The following is a 17,468-nucleotide window of genomic DNA, read 5'->3' as shown; positions in this document are numbered from 1 at the left end:
ACCATGTCTGTGTGTGCATGTACGTGTACATGTTCACATCTGTGTTTCAAAGAATGGGTCTGCGTGTGTGTTTTAAACAAGGTGTCAACACCTGCCTGCTCTCCAGATGGCATCCGGCAGATTGAGACAAAGGTGCGATTCTATCAGTGCTGCCTTATCAGACAGGCATTTAGCTGGAGTTCTGCTCCTCCTCGTGCCTTAAGCTAGGCACACACATAGGTACATTTAACATGCTTGGACAAGTTAGTCAGCCATCACAGTTAGGATAGAAGTTGGCCCCGTGCATGGTCTAGGATGAGTTTTCCTTAAACAAATCCTGTTGTTTGGTTAAACCACAAAATTATTCAGATGACTAAAAAGGTATCAGCAAGTCAGGTTGACTTTACTGTCATCCCATCATTGTATAAACATACAGTGGGACAAAATATTTTTTCTCCAGGACCTTGTTGCAGGACCTTGTTACAGAGGTGCTGTACAGGAAGTGAAAGAAAAAATGCTTCCTGGGACAGGCTCCAGGTTTCCCTGGAGAGGATAAGCGGTATAGAAGATGGATGGATGGAGTTTGAATTAGGGTTGAAGTTATATTTACACACAAATAACCTTATAGAAATTTATTATATTTATAGTTACTAGTACCTCATGGTAAATATGGTACTTCAAACAGTCTATAGTTATGAGATCTTTAATAATGATACTGACACAGTTTCACTATACTTACGACTACATCTTATGACATGGTCATAATCCTGACCATGACATAACCATTACTGTGTTTTTATTTATGGTACTTATCTTTTGTTACTCTTAAATCAGCAACCACAGGTTACCACTACTGTACTGTATATGGTTGAAAACACATGGATTGCCTAATATTTGATTATGGAAGAAAAACAGTGGATTTTTCCTCAGGTTACGATGATCAAGGCTTCTTCAATTATAAACAAACAAACAAACACTTTTCTGTTCCAATTATATTACCATTATAAGGCCTTGTTCATGTACTAGGTAAGGAATGACACACTACAGACCAGATTGTGATACGGCCAACGTGAAGCTGAAGTGGATTGTTTCGGTATAACAGGATGGTATGAAGTGTGTTATTCCGATTATACTGTAAAAATTTACTATTTTTAATTTATTAATGAATGGCACGTCATGCTTTCTAACTGTTTATAGTGTGAGGGAAATTACTAATTTTTACTATGTAATAATTTTGTTCTTGTTCATGTTCATCTGAGGATAATGTCACTGAGATCAGTACATAGCGTTTCATATATATAATAGTGGTTTAGTACAAGGGCTTCAGAGCGCTCTCATTATTCTATCCTGCTTTATTCTATCCTGTATTAACCATCTTTCTGTAATAAATTTTTACCTTCAGAGGACGAGTCTGCGAGTGTTGTCTAATTTCCACAACAATTTGGTGTCTCCTGGCTGGGCTGAGCGAGTCTTTCAGATTTTCTGAAGAAGCAAACCGGAGGACGCTTGTGAAAAAGTTTAACCCTGAAGCCCGTGTTGACACGCAGGCAATCCTTTGTTGCGCAGAGCAAAAGACCACTGACTGGTAGGAATCATCAAGAATTTAGAATTAGAATTTTACGAAGTCATAGTGTATTGCTGTCATAGTGTATTGATGTCATAGTGTATTGCTGTCATAGTGTATTGATGTCATAGTGTATTGCTGTCATAGTGTATTGATGTCATAGTGTATTGATGTCATAGTGTATTGCTATCTCTATGGAAGGGAGTCAATGATTTAGAATTAGAATTTTATGAAGTCATCATGTATTTCTGTCTGTATGGAAGGGAGTCGATGATATAAGAAATGTGTGTATTACATTGAGCGATTTCTTATAAGAAGTTCCAGGAACTTCACCTCTGCGACGGTAGAGATATTGGTGTTTCTTAGATCACAGCTTCAAAACTAAGATATATATAATGACGGGTATATATAGAGAGAGAGATAATAACAGCAAAAATATTTGCTAACGGAAAGAGTCCGGTTCGAGCAATAAATAAGTAAAGAGAGTACTTATTAAGAAGTGCAAGAGGCGTAGTATTTTTGCGGTGGGTTATCATCGAGTGGCATGCCCCATTGTACATGATACATTTGGCAAATTTAAAGCACAAGTAAATTTTAGTGAGATAAAAATAATAATAAAATAATAATTATTATTTTTAAAAAAAATTTTTTAAATGTACTGAAAAAGATTTTTCAGTACATTCCTAATCGTGCACCCTTCTCCTGATATAGGTGGTATCTGTTAGTAATCCCTGTCACAAAAATAAACTCACAAATCACTGGGACCGTTCCGGACAATACTGGGGGTCCGGGGGTAGACACTTAAGCTGGAAAGAGAAACCAAAGAGCGATATTGAAGTTTATTGGGTGGAAGACTTGATGATCAATCACGTCAATCACACTGTTGCAGCAGAAAGAGTGCATGACACACACACTTTTACACAAATTTGGTATTTAGCTGATCGTGGTGACGGGACTAAGTGCCTAAGGCGACGTGATTTCTATAGGTCCCACATAAGCCCACAAAGTTCTTTAGTAGACTATTGCTGCAGATTGGATGACAATTAGTAGTTAAAAGCCCGTATGCCAAGATATTGGCCGCCTCTGTAAACTGTTCTGTATCACCTTTGGTCAGAAGAATCAACAGTGCTACCCACACAACGTCACACATCCCCTCGTCACACAGACACATAATGGTTATTCTATCATTGAACACATGCGGTCTGTGATACGCAACCCTCCACAGACTACCAAAACAGGGTTTGATTAACTGAACTCAGTACTCGGGGGATTGGGCTCGTGGATATTAACCACCTGTCTACCAATAGGTGCAATGATTCTTCTTGTCTTGCTCATTTTGCCTTGTATTTTTTCTCTCGTTCGGAGCAGTCTCTCATGCTCGTTGAAATCACTAATGACTAAACGCTGATGTTGACAAAAACTGATTACTATCCCTATGATGACCAACCTAACTTGTATCCTAAACCTGACTGGGTATCAGATTCTCCCAGCGACACTGACGATGACGACCCATTGACCTCCATTTCACACCTATTGTAAATATTCCTTTGACCAGGATGACTCATTTCACCCTAAATGAACTTGCTTGACTACAGGATACTTTATAACCGCAAAAACAGCCTTAGCGCCTTCATTATGTCTGTTTCATGATAAATTCAGTTGAACCGTGAAAGGATTCTGAAGTTCTGATGTACTCACAGCATAGTAATTTCTCTGTTCATTTTAGTTATCATATTTTGTAATGATAAAATGGGGGAAATGTGAGGGAAATTACTCATTTTTACTTTGTAATAATTTTGTTCTTGTTCATGTTCATCTGAGGATAACACCTAAGAAGGCCATGTCATGTCACTGAGATCAGTACATAGCGTTTCATATATAATAGTGGTTTAGTACAAGGGCTTCAGAGTGCTTTCATTATTCTATCCTGCTTTATTCTATCCTGTATTAACCATCTTTCTGTGATGAACCTTTTTACCTTCAGAGGACGAGTCTGCAAGTGTTGTCTAATTTCCACGACAATAGTTACACAGTTGTGTTCTTTTATTTGGACATGACTATATCCAATATATATCATCATCACTATATGAGCTCAAATGAACTGAATGGTAAATGGGTACAGTTATAAGCCCTTACTCATCAAATGTATGCACAAATCATTCTGAGCTTAAATGAACGTATACAAATATCATACAGCTTTGGTATTCATCACTTCCATGTTTGGTGCCTCTATCGCCATCTTCATTATCAGTACCATCAATAAAATCCCTACAATATTCTAACAATACATCTAGTTAACTCTAGTCATAATACTTGAGTTAAGTGGTCGCATTTGGTAAGCATCAGAGAACACAGATGAGAAAAGACAGGATCCTTTTTTAACAATCTTCCTGCATTTCCATATTTGTGAAACTTCACGGAACCCTACACAATATGACATATAGTAACTAGACAAATATTCATATTTTCTCTCTCATGTTCTGATTATTTTCCTGTAATATAGTAAAGACCTGTAAACAGGGTGTCCAAAAAGCCCCACTTTTATTTAGTAAATCATCATTTTCCACTCACACACAGACATTTAGGTGGGTGTCATGTAAATTATGTGCATCTTTATTAAATTGGGGGTGTCATATTATGTAAATAAAAGACTGGTGGGCAGACTCCTGTCTCAATATGACTGAAACTGAGTCACCAATTCAATTACTCTCAAAAGGCTCATTCTGATGCTAAATGACAGGTTAATGCCTCATATGTCTTTCCTGGAAATTTAATCTAGGTTTGTTTCTATGCAACTAGGATGAACAAAAGGATTTTATGTTTCCACCAGCTTCAGTACCTTCTGACTTTGTTGGTTTGCTTGGGGTAATAAATAAGAAATCTGTGTTTTGTGCTCTGCCACAAAATCCCTTTCGTCCTCTCTGTCAAGTTAAGCTTGCCATCACAAATTAGCATTCTTTATCATTACTTCTAAACCTACATATGACAGAAATTTAAAATCTAAAAATCTAAAATTCACACTTGGGCATACACTCTCCACCAAATTAGTGCTTTTAAGCATAAAAAACAAGGGTTATAGCTACAGGCTCTCAACAAAGTTACATTCTGCCAAATTACACCATTCTATATGTACCTGATGTATTGAGCATCTAAAAGCTTGTTCCTATTAACTCTGGATGTCTGCCAAATACAAAACCAACGAGGACTGTCTCTGAAACAAAGCAGTCATATTACTGCACTCCCAGTTGATTAGATTTTTATTTCCTACTCTCCATCACTGTCTATTTTTTGCATATATCTCTTTCTGCTCATCCATCATTTCCCCTTCATGAAGGGGTGAGGGGGGACAGGGGAACAAATGAGGAGGCTGAAGTCTGTAATTTGGTCTGGGTGTGGTCAAATTAGCTATGGCCAGTAAACATGTGGTATCCTTCTAATGACGCATGCCATAAAGTATTAACATGATCATAGCCACCTGACACTGTGATGGTATCAGGTGCAATGAGCATGCTAATCCATTATGGTATACACCATTATTTCTTCTTATTATTATTATAATTATACTTTAACACGGTAGTCTATGGCAGCACAAAAGAACGCATCTTAACGTTTTATGGGAATTTGGCACAGTGATAAATAATAGTCTCAGCTACGTACACACCAAATTGGGTCTATGCCACTTGAGTGCTCAAGTGCCACCAGCAGGGCAAATCTGAGCATACATTTGCAAAAATAACCCTCTAATGCCGTACAAGCACGCTTCCACTTTCCTCTAATTCATTGAATTCATGCCAAGTTCAAAGTACACCATGACGTTAATTTACACCATACTGGATTTTACGGTGAAGTTGCCAAACATGGAGCGACAATGTATCTCGGCTATGGCACAATGTATTCAGACCAAACTTCCTACATGAGTAAAGGGCCAGAACCTATGAAGGTTTTTTGTCTATATTCACCTCTAGTGGGTGCTTTAATTTATAATTTGCAGTAAAACTGCTTTTAAGTTTTGAACAGTGCAACATCAAATCATGACTGGTCTTCCTGTTGATTCCCTGGAAAATTCGGTTCTTTTTCTTCTATGAGAAGGTTCATCCATAACGTGCAAACAAACTTTGATGACAAATCTGCCAAACAGGAAGTGGCACCATTTCTCAGCACTGCTATTACAACAAGCAACATGTCTTGATGTTAACAAACAAGCTTTGAGTTCATTTGCAACTTGGGAGTGCTACTAAAAAATTTCAGTGTTCCCATCAAATTTAATATATCTACTTAGGAACAAATGCTGATGATCCCCTTTTGGTGTTTCTCAGTCGCTAAGAGATGGGGCCAGAAAGTGCTTGGCCCCTTAATTGCTGCTTGCAGCTAAATTCACTTGTTAAGTGAAAATAAATAGTACATAATCTCTGTAATATAAATGCATATTTTTCAAAAATATATGGTGTAAACATCAGTTATTATTAGATAACATTAACGTACACTTAAGATTCCTAGTGATGTAAATAAATTCAAAGACTTAGCCCCCTGTATGACCTTCTGCGTTAATTAAGGATCTCTAATTTTCTGTAATAGGATGCTTAAAAAGGTCAATAGGATACTTAAAAAGGTCATATTTCAGTCAGATACAGAAAATGCCTGAGGCAGAGGCTTAGAGATCAGAGCAGAGCAGAGCCTCTTAAAAACAGAGAGCCCGGCAATACGGGGAACCCATACAAGCATCCACTGAATGTGTGTATAAATTACTCTTTCAGACAAGGGCTTTTCTGGGGAGGAGTGTCCCAGTGACAGCAGTCCACCACCAACACAGATACACAAAGACACACAGCAAAAAGCCCCACAGTCACAGAGGACAAGCAAGGTATTCTTCTCGCTGAAAGCGTCCATCATCACCAAACTCTCCATTTACCTCAGCCAACCTGCTGGCAGTGCCAAATCTGGCCATTCAGCTGCCATTTAACCAGTCTGAAGTCCATCTACACCACCCATGGCAAGCTACCAACAACCGGGGCATTTTCAGACTGTAGTGGGACCAGTCAACAATAATCAATTTCTTATATAAATCTTTATTTAAAAAAAAACAACAACAACTCCATACTGAAACCCTGTATTGTGAATTTACTGTATTGTAATTTCTGAGTCCATTCCCAAGAAGTGTTTTAAATTCATCAATGAAGAAATATTTAAGAAAGAAAGAAAGAAAGAAAGAAAGAAAGAAGGAAATTTCTCAAACAAGATTGAATCATTGTTCATTTACATACATTAAATGGCACACTTATATAGCGCTTTTATCCAAAGCGCTTTACACTGTGTCTCATTCACCCATTCACACACACACTCACACACCAATGGTAGCAGAGCTGCCATGCAAGGTGCTAACTTGCCATCGGGGCAACTTTGGGTTCAGTGTCTTGCCCAAGGACACTTCGGCATGTGGAGTCATGTGGGCCGGGAATCGAACTGCCAACCCTACGATTAGTGGTCAACCCGCTCTACCACCTAATTCACAACCGCCCATCAGTAAGAGCATATAACAAAAAGCGCCTTTCTAACAAGGATGATTTCAAGTGCCAACAATAACAGACACTATCTTATATCACACTAAAATACATGGTGTCACAGCAATAAAAAATAAATCAAATTGTCTGCAAGCAGAATGTTATAATTTTCTTCTTTATATACATATATATATATATATATATATATATATATATATATATATATATATATATATATATTTCATTTGTATTTGAGTATCAGCCCAGTTCATTCCAACTGCCCTCTGCATTCCAATAGTGATTTACATCTGATATTTTACTATGACACTCTTTATATGAACACAGCCTTATTTTCTTTTATCATAATATTACAATTTGCTTGGTTTTGCTATTTAGCTTGTCCATTAGCTATCATGCTAACATAGCACAACAACTCACCATTTGGTTAATGCCTTCTGCCCACCATCTGAGACAAATCAACATTTAACATCTTCCACTGTTTTTACTTAACTTACTTTACTTCCTTATCTGCATTTAATATAACTTTTAGTCACTGAATGGTTCAGCAGATTTAAAGCAACTGTGAAATAAACTGTATCTTCTAATAAAGAGACGAACTGCTGATCTTTAAATCTCCGTAGAAGGAATCTGCTAATAACACTAAACAAGAGCTTCCTGTTCCAATCTGAAAGGCTAAAGTCCAACGCTTCCCAACTCAAAGATGTTTGATCCAATTAACTGATTAATAACCAGGTTTAGTATGTTTAGTAAATGTATCAGTGCTGGACTATGGTCTTCTACGTCTGGAATCCAAGATCTCTATTTAGTGGTATATCAAAATTTTAGACAAAGGGCTAGAAATGAAGGACACTTACACTATAATACCTAAAGTATGTGGACACCTGACCATGACCCCAATGTGCGGGCATTCCCCAAACTTTTGCCACAAAGTTGGAAGAACATAATTATCTAGAATCTTTGTATGCTGTAACATTACGATTTCCCTTCATTGGAACAAGAAGCCCAAACATGTTCTAGCATGACAACATACCTATGCACAAAGCAAGGTCCATGAAGACATGGTTTGCCAAGGTTGGTTTAGAGGACCTCAAATGGCCTGCACAGAGCCCTGACCTCAGCCCCAATGAACTGGAACACAGACTGTGCCCCAGGCCTCCTCTCCTGACATCACTAATGCTCTTGTGGCTGAATGACTCACATAATGGTCACATAATGACATTAGTGTTGGATCTACAGGGTGGCATCAGGGTCCCAGGTTCTGTGCAGAATTTTACATGTTCTCCCTATGTCCATGTGCATTTCCTCCAAGATTTCTGGTTTCCTTCCAACTCCCAAGAAATATACCAGTAGGTCGACTGGCTACACTAAAATGGTCACCTACAATGGATCATCCATCCAGGGTGTATTCTCATCTCCCAAGTGTTCCTGGGAAAGACTACATATCCACCACATCCCTGACAGGATAAAACAATTACTGAAGATGAGTGAATAACACAGTTGCTCCAAAGTTTCTAATACTCAATACTGACCAAAATACTTACAATGCTAAAAGGATTTAGGTCAGTGGTCACCAACCCTCTTCCTTGAGCTCCACCTTCCTGTAGGCTTCATCTACAACCAAAATCTAATACAACTGCAATGATTAAGGCAATGATTAGATGGTCAAATGGGCACGATTATGGATGGAGCTAAAGTCTTCAGCAAGGTAGCTCTCCAAGAACAGGGTTGGTGACCACTGATTTAGGTCAATGCAGGAGTTTTGAATAGAGTAACAAGGCAGCTGCCACTCTGTACCAACTAGCATTCTGGTGTGAACTAGGCAGGCTGGGAGATTCAATGCTAAATGTTAATTTGGCTCAAATGGTCTCCATGGCCATGTCCCTATCACTGTTATTCACAGTATTGGGGCAGCCCTTCACATGGTGACAAACATTTAGGTGACAACAGCAGGAAAACCAATATTGGAATCTCGACTCGCAGATACAAAAAAGTGCTTACATGGTGTAATAGTTAGCACTTTGAAGCCTGTGATCTAATCTCAAACACCTATTAGAACTTTTAATGGTTCACAATTTTCTCTTGCCACATAATTCCTGGCTATAACAAAAAGTGTTCATTTGTTGTATCTGCACTGACAGAATAGGTAGTCTCATAACCTGGAGGTCTTGGATTCAAGCCTCACAGGGGCCCTTGGAAGCTTTGTTTCAGCAGGAAGGAACTGATCAATGTTCCCTTGGGCAAAATACCATGCCCATGCGATGATTTGTCTTTCTGTAGTAACAACAAAATTACAAGCAAGACTGCAGTGATTGTTTTATCCTAGCCTTTTCCCAAGGTAAGCATTGAGAGAAATTGGCCAGTGTTTATTAAAAGAGAAGGCCAAAGCAGCAGTGCTTCAAATCTTAATAAAAATTGTCCACTTGGTAGTGCACTTGGACACTAATATATACTGAGTACTGACAATCTAATATATGATGAATACAATCCCCATGCAATTGGGCCATATAATATGATTCATTTGCTTTTTGGAGCTGCATTTAATACTACTGTGTGGTTGATGTTTTCTTTAATCGAGAACATGAGAAGGTGAATATGGACATCATGTCTATAGGACATTACAGCTCACAAGCACTTCATCATATATGGTTTACCTTCATGTTCCAGCCAACAGCACTGCTTACATTTCTTTGGAGTAATAAAGTAGAGGTCTGTCATTTGCGGTGCCTCTCCTGCTTTCTCCTTCCTTCTATGGCTAATAACCATCTGCCCACTGCCAATTAGCAGCCTATAATTATGAGTAAATTAAATATAACAAAAACAAGCAGGTCTAAAAGTGACACTCCACCATGATTTTGAAATCCATAAAAACAAGATTATGAGCGTGTATAAATGCAGAAAAACCCCATTGGTTAGTGCTAATGACAGGTTTAAAAGCAGACTGCTGGGAGCTCAGTGGTGCACAGGAACGATATGGCACCGCTGAGTTTGTCAGACTCTCTATGAGTTGTTGTTCCCAGCGTCAGAGCATCATCAATCGAGTTTGTACACCCGGCTGTCTTGTCTGAGGCTGTATGACTCAAACAGATAACCTGCATCATGCAGTAGACTTGTAATGAGTTCTGTGGTTATGGTGTATGATTCAAGCATCAAAATCGACTTTAGAGATAACTACAGATATCTAAGACCTCTCATTTGGTCGAGCTTCTGTTTAAGAAGATGCTTCTCAGGTGATATCATTTGCTCTAGCCAATCCAGACTTTGAGGCTCCCCAGGGCAGTCTGCGATTTTGTGTTTTTGTTCTGATCCTGGCCGCGACATACCTGAGTTATGTAGTCAGTGTGTGTGTGTCTATAGTTTGACTACCTGGTACAGGTGATCTAGGAGCAAGAATAGGACCATATTTGGAGCAAAAAACCGAGCTGTGAAGCTGTATCAGACTAAAGACTCGCAGGCTGTAAGAGTGAGACAAATTAGGAACATATGTGTCTGAAACTTGAATTGTTCAATAATTATAGAGCTACATCGTTGCATGAAAAAATTGTGTCTAGACATCTCACAGACATCTCACAAATCCACACACAGTAGATGAGAAGAGAAGAAAGAACAGAATAAAGTGTTCCCCAAATAAAAGTACCACAAGTAGTCCTTGGCCTTTATCTCTCTTTTTCTAAGAGCAAAAGAAGGAGAGCCTACCTTTCTGAAAGTCTTTCCGTGCGTTCGTTTTCCTCACGATGTAGTTTCTTGTCTGTCTCCCTCTCTTCCTGTATGAGAATGTGGTGTGGCTCGACTAAAGGAGGTGGGAGTGGGGAGGGAGAGAGAGAGAGAGAGAATAAGAAAGAAAAAGAGAGAGAGTTGGTGAGCAAGCAGAAGAATCGAAAGCAGAGGAGGAGAAACACGAAACCACCAATGACCCTCAAACAATCAATCCCCCCCCTCTCCCTCACTCTTTCCCGCTATTTTTCCCCTTCAAGTCTCCAGGTCCTTCACAGGCTACAAGAGTGGGGACAGACAGATTTGTTTCAGTCTAGATTGAGAGGAAAACAAGGAAATTTGATGAATGGGAAACATGTAGCCACAAAGACTGCGAGTAAAAATATGACCCGTGAAATGGGTTTCCTTTTTTAAAATGCACGGGAAATTACAAGCAGGACTGTGGTGCTTTTTATTATTCCAACCTCAAGTTCATTCAAAGTAAGCAGAGAGAAACTACCAATGCTGACTAACACAGAGAGAGAGAGAGAGAGAGAGAGAGAGAGAGAGAGAGAGAGAGAGAGAGAGAGAGAGAGAGACAGAGCAAGAGGGAGAGCGACTAACACAGGTGGATGGAAACAAGGCCATGGGAAAGTTATGGAGCTTGTCATGGCACAGTAGGTGACAGCTAAACAGATCACACATGTCACTCCTTAATATTTTCATTTTCTTTCTCTTCGCATGCCGTGACATGTATTTGCAATCACACAGGAGGTTAGTTCATAAAAATTCTACGGAAAACACTCCTAGCTTGTTTTCTCTGCAAGTGATATTAGGCTGGAATATGTTTACAACATCATCCTGGTCATCTGATGCTGATGGATGATGAAACAACACTTGAGAGTATGTGTTTATATTGTGAGGAAAACACACACTCAGGTTACTCACCTAACAAATACACTGCACAAACATTTAAGAGGATATATATATATATATATATATATATATATATATATATATATATATATATATATATATATATATATATATGTATGTGTGTGCATAAAAAGCCTTGCTTGCCAGTATAGATATTAGACTTCAACAAGTTATTCCTGGAGGCATGCATGTGTGCAATTACTGGTGAATACTGAAAAGCCTCTGTGGGTCTTTATTAGCTTGTTATCACACATCCACAACCTGAATCACCTGAGGGCAGGCTTCTGCATTTGTTTAGATGTCTAGGCTTGCAGGGGTCAAAGGTTAACCGTTGTCAGGCCAACTAGTACCAACTTTGTGCCACTGCCAGGAAGCCATACGCAACCTCAATGCAGCCATACAGACGTGCAGATCTACTTCACACAGTACTCTGTGTTTGGCTTGTAATAAAACATCTAAAAGTGTCAGAGGATGTTTTATTCAATATGACACACATGCAAATCTCTTGTATGAAAAGGTGTAATGAAAGTTATGATTCGAGTTAGGCGCAGGGGTGGCGTTTCTACCATTTCCTACGACTTTATTCATATAAGATCAATCAAAACCTTTCTGCATTCAAGTTCATATGGATTTCTCATGAGATTGGGTTATATTTTTCCTCAGAAATACTCATTTAATGCTGCTAGTCCATTATCACAACAACTAAGGTGCACAGCTGTCCTTGTATTAAATAATTCATTATGGTTTAAACATTTATAAAAACAGACATGAAGTAACTAGTGCAACTCATTATTTGGAAGTGGAAGGTGGAAGGTATACGCTCATTTGTCTCTTTTCCTGTCTCTCTTCCTCTCTCTGCTACCTGATTCTGCTAGGGGAGCAGACCCTTAAATGTGAACACAAAGACGTCTTTCTTCAGCCAGCAGGCGCTCAGGTCTGCTCTGTCGCACTGTGTTGATATAACGCTATAACTACAGAGATACACGCCTCAGGGAAAAGGAGAGGGACAATCAGACAGACAGACAGAAAGTAGTGCTGACGGTGAGAAAAGAAAGTTTAAAGAGAGAGACAGAGAGTGACAGATACGAGGAGAAAGAGAGACAGTTACAGAAGAAGAGGGAGAAAGAGATACATACAGAGAGACAGAGAGAGAGATAGGCATCATTTGTGAAAGACAGAGTGAGCGAGACAGAAGGAGAAAGAGAGAGACAGAGTAAGTGAAATAGAGGGAGAAAGAGAGAGACAGAGGGAGAAAAAGAGAGACAGAGGGAGAAAGAGAGAGACAGAGAGCGACAGAGACAGAAGCATTTATGAGAGACAGACAGAGTCTGATTTCATCTCGTGTCACTCCAAACTGTTCCGCAGAGACTATTTGATGAGTAAACTGGCCTGCTAAACTGTTCACTGATTATTAACCAGAACAGGTTTAGACATATGAGAACTCACTGTCCTGCCCCTGAACATGGAAACACAAATCAGTTCCCAGCAGCTCAAGCAAACACAGCACTTGCCATCTCATTATACCAAGCTGTGGTCCAGCAAGCTACTAAAGGCTCATAACTTTTCTGTAGCCATTTGGGAAACACCAAAAAATCAACACAAGCGCAAAATGTGCGCCTTTATTCTTAAGGGCTCAAAAGGAGCCTTGACATGGCAACGAGTGGCAGCCTTAAAGGATTTGAACTGTCCCATATGCTGTGTTAAGCTTAAGAAGAAGTCAAATTCCTTACTGGTTATTTAAATAACAACCCAGGACAGCAGTGATAACCTTGCTGCTAACAGTGTCACTCAGGGAAGGGGAGGGGATTTAGGGTAAAGCAGCGGGTGGATGTCTGGGAGGCCGCTGAACCTCAGCACAGGATTACACTAAATCTGCTGATTAGACAAAGCCACATTATCTGCCTGACTACACATTCACCTCCATTTCAGATATATATATATATATATATATATATATATATATATATATATATATATATACACACACACAGTACCAGTCAAGTTTAGACACACTCATTCTTTATTTTTATTTAAACATTTTAGAATAATAATAATAATAAAGTCATCAAAACTCTGGAATAACACAAATGGAACTATGGGAATTATGTTGTGATAAAAATTCAAAATAAATCAAATTTTATTAATAAATCAAATAATTTAGTATTTAGCATCTTCAAAGTAAAGTAGACACAATTTTTGCCTAGAATTTTCAGAAAAATACTCTTGGCATTTTCTCAACAGATTTCTTGAGGAATTCCCCAGAGATGCTTTTTAAACAGTATTAAAGGAGTTCCCGCCTATGCTGGACACTTCTTGGCTGCTTTTCAGAATATTTCGCTCCAAGTCATCCGTTTAAAAAATATATTTTTGTAAATAAAATGTTAGTTTTCTAATGAAAGAAAGAAATATGTTGGGACAATTATATTTTTCTCCACAACACCGCTTTCAAACATTTTATCATACACCTTCAAATCAAAAGGTTTTTAAGATCATGAGAAACATTTCAGTCAAGTGTCTCCAAACTTTTGACCGGTAGTGTGTGTGTCACGTAATGGAGGACAGGACGGACGCTAGTGCAGATAAGAGCTTTATTAGATGAGAGATAAGCAAACAAATCCAAATCTTGAAACACAGATGTGATCAGAACAGGTAAAGGGTCAGGCGATCTGCAAACGGGCATTAAACAGGCGAGGCAAAAGCACGAAACGAGAAACAAGATCAAAAACCATGAAACAAAACATGAGGCACAATGTACAAAGGCTTGGTATGGTGGTAACACTCACAATACTTTGCGTGTACAATGAGACACGAGGGGTTTAAATACTAAAAGTAATCAGTGGGAAAACACAAAACAGCTGAATACAATGATGCCATGCATGGGAATCAACCAATGACAATACAGGGGCAGAGACAGAAGAGAAATCATAAATTCACACAGGTCGAAAGTAAACATAGTCAATGTCATTGTAAAACCCGGAAGCGCTTTGAGCTTCGGCGCATGCTGCGTGCGAGGGGAAATCATCACAGACGCAACCACAGACATATGTGCTACTTGTACTGTTGTGTGTGAGATGCACATGGGGTGGAGTGAGCCAAAAACAGGCTACTTCTAGGTCATTGTGAAAATAAATAAACAAACAAGTGTTTTTTTTGTATCAAGTGCTTTTTAACCCATGCAGAACCCATGTGCAGAAAACTGTGCAGAACCCACACTGTTAAAGTGAAGAATCTGCAGTAATATCAACTTAATATGACAATCACAACAAGGTGATAAAAATCAGCCTTAAAGTCCATCAATCCATCCATTTTCTGTACCGCGTATCCTACACAGGGTCACGGGGAGACTGGAACCTATCCCAGGGAACTCAGGGCATAAGGTGAGGGACACCCTGGCAGGGGGGGCCAACCGCAGGGCACATTAACACACACACAAACACATACACACACACACACACACCCATTCACACACTATGGACAATTAGAGATGCCAATCAGCCTACAGCGCAGGTCTTTGGAATGGGGGAGGAAACTGGAAAAAACTGGAGGAAATCCTCAAAGTACAGGGAGAACATGCAAGCTTTGCGCACACAGGGCGCAGGTAGGACACATTTGTTTACATTTTAAGCAGTCCAAGCAAAAAAATTAATGGAAATTAGCAATTTTTTTTTTAAAAAAAAGGTTAGCTGAGCAACAACAACAAAAGCTCTTTTTTTAAAAAAAATCCTTTTGATTTTTTAATGGAGTAAGCTTGGAGACACATGGGCATGTCAGTATACATATAAAAAATCCTGTTCTGAGAGCTCTACACAAGAAAACAGAAAAAGTTTAGTAACCTCTGCGGTATGGCTGAGTGGCTGCCCATAAAGTCATGTTTCTGCTGCTTTACACTGCGTTTTGACACAGAAAAAAATGATTTCCTTGGTGGTAAGTTAAAATTCTTGGTCTTCTATCGCTCAATATGACATGCTCACTGTAATAAACTTATAAGACTGCTGTTATGGCACAGCCTTGTGTACACTTTTCTTTAGCAACATGATGTACTTCTGGATAAAACGGCATATGTGGGAAGGCAGAATTTTTTTATCTATCAGCTTGTGTAAAGTGGGTGCTAGCCTGCAGTCGACTATAGAGGAGTACGCACCTCCCACACCACTACCGGCACTTGAGGAAACCTGAGGCGAATGAAATCCTGCTAATGCAGGAGGCAGAAATGAAGGAAGACAAAGATTTCGTCCCAGAAGTGGGGACAAAATATATATTATATTTATTTGAGCATGTGACTCCAGCCGGTAACAGAGAGTTGACTCGAAGGCCAAGGCCAACGTTTGATGTTCACCCTCATAAGTACCACGAGGGGAGGTCAAACATGGAAAAAAGTCTGTTTAGAGACGAAATACATAGATTATTCAGATGAATCATGCACAATCAGATCAGGGACATGAGCTAACAAGATAAAAAGAATGAAAAAAAGGTCTGCTTTGATTTCAGGTTGTATTTGCACACCTGTGAAAGCAAAGTCTGAATACAGAGAACTGTTCCTTGGAAATAATGATGCTCTTTTAGATGAACAAAAGTAGACAATGCTAGAGTTTTCCCCAAACATAATAATAATAATAATAATAATTATAATAATAATAATAATATTATATAGACAATAACCAGCAAATCATTTCTGATCCTAGGAACTATAACTCATTTACATTTAAAGCCTACTATTATTATTTACTCATGCTCTTATCTTATCTGTGGGGTACAGAGCCGCATGACTGGTGGTACATAGCAGTAAATAGCAAGCCAACCACCTGCCACGTGATAGAACATTAGTACAACACAGAAAATATCGATACCATGGGACTTTGTTTTCACCACATTGCAGCAGGGCAGATCTCAGACAAGAGTTAAAGAGCCGTGAACCATCTCTGCTTGCCAGTTAAAATATGACCAAAATACTAAACGAAGCCTCTTAATAAAATAAGTCTCTTCATTTTCATAATGTTAATGTTTTGGCTAATTAGTGTATGATACAGTTTGTTCCTTTTTCCCCCCAATTTGGTCATCTGCCAATTCACACCCACCATCCAACTCTCGCTTATCATATGACAGCTACCGATGGGTAGGTTGAAGGCTGACACATTGTTCCTTCAAGACATGCAAAGCCAGCCAACCATATGTGCTTATGCTGAGTTACAACACAGCATAAGACATGGGGTGAAAAGCACTATCTGCCCTCTTCCAAATTCTTGACCTGATTGGCTAGTAACAACAGTATGCCATCCCTCCCTCCCAAATAGTTATTAAGCGACCATTTTAATTCAATTTTCCACTCCATGAACACATTAATTGAAAATCTAACTATTTAGACATAACATGATAAATGGCAGTGGTCTTTAGAAACAGACTGTCATGAACAGTGTAGATAGAGGCTGACAATCTGTACATGCAACAGATAATATCTATAACAAATAAATAAATAAAAAATAGCAGCTAATCAGGTGGCCAGTGAGTGGAGCAACCGATACAGTACATTTACAATTGAAATCATTTTATTCCAAACCATGAATTGTGAAATATTAGCCTATTACCAATGCATATCTTTTCCCACAATGACTATATTTAAATACAGAAACAACCACCTTGAAGCAACTCCATGCTTAATTATAGTCCATCACTTTCTAGATCAGATTTCACAGCTATTACTTCAGACGTGTGAATGCTTGTTTGAAGTTGTGTAACACATTGAAACAATGGCAAAACTGTACCTTGTTGTTGTAAACATGACA

The 17,468-nt window shown here is 38.8% G+C and overlaps 1 protein-coding gene across 3 annotated transcripts in view; it reads right to left on the bottom strand.

The window, feature by feature from the left end:
- The window catches only part of plekha6 (pleckstrin homology domain containing, family A member 6), a 103,010-nt gene that overhangs the window by 70,020 nt on the left and 15,522 nt on the right, over nucleotides 1-17,468 (bottom strand). The window contains exon 2 of one of the 3 annotated variants that reach the window (XM_053673997.1): nucleotides 10,756-10,849. The exons of 1 other annotated variant lie outside the window; for it this stretch is intronic. The gene's annotated coding sequence lies outside the window, so the exon portion shown is untranslated. Of the gene's footprint in view, nucleotides 1-10,755; nucleotides 11,004-17,468 lie in introns of those variants that run through there. One more of the 3 variants, XM_053674000.1, reaches the window with a different exon arrangement.

Source organism: Ictalurus punctatus, chromosome 21, assembly GCF_001660625.3.
Source record: "Ictalurus punctatus breed USDA103 chromosome 21, Coco_2.0, whole genome shotgun sequence".
Taxonomy (NCBI): domain Eukaryota; kingdom Metazoa; phylum Chordata; class Actinopteri; order Siluriformes; family Ictaluridae; genus Ictalurus; species Ictalurus punctatus.
Note: the sequence above shows the minus strand (reverse complement) of the source record. Positions and strands in the feature narration are given on the sequence as shown.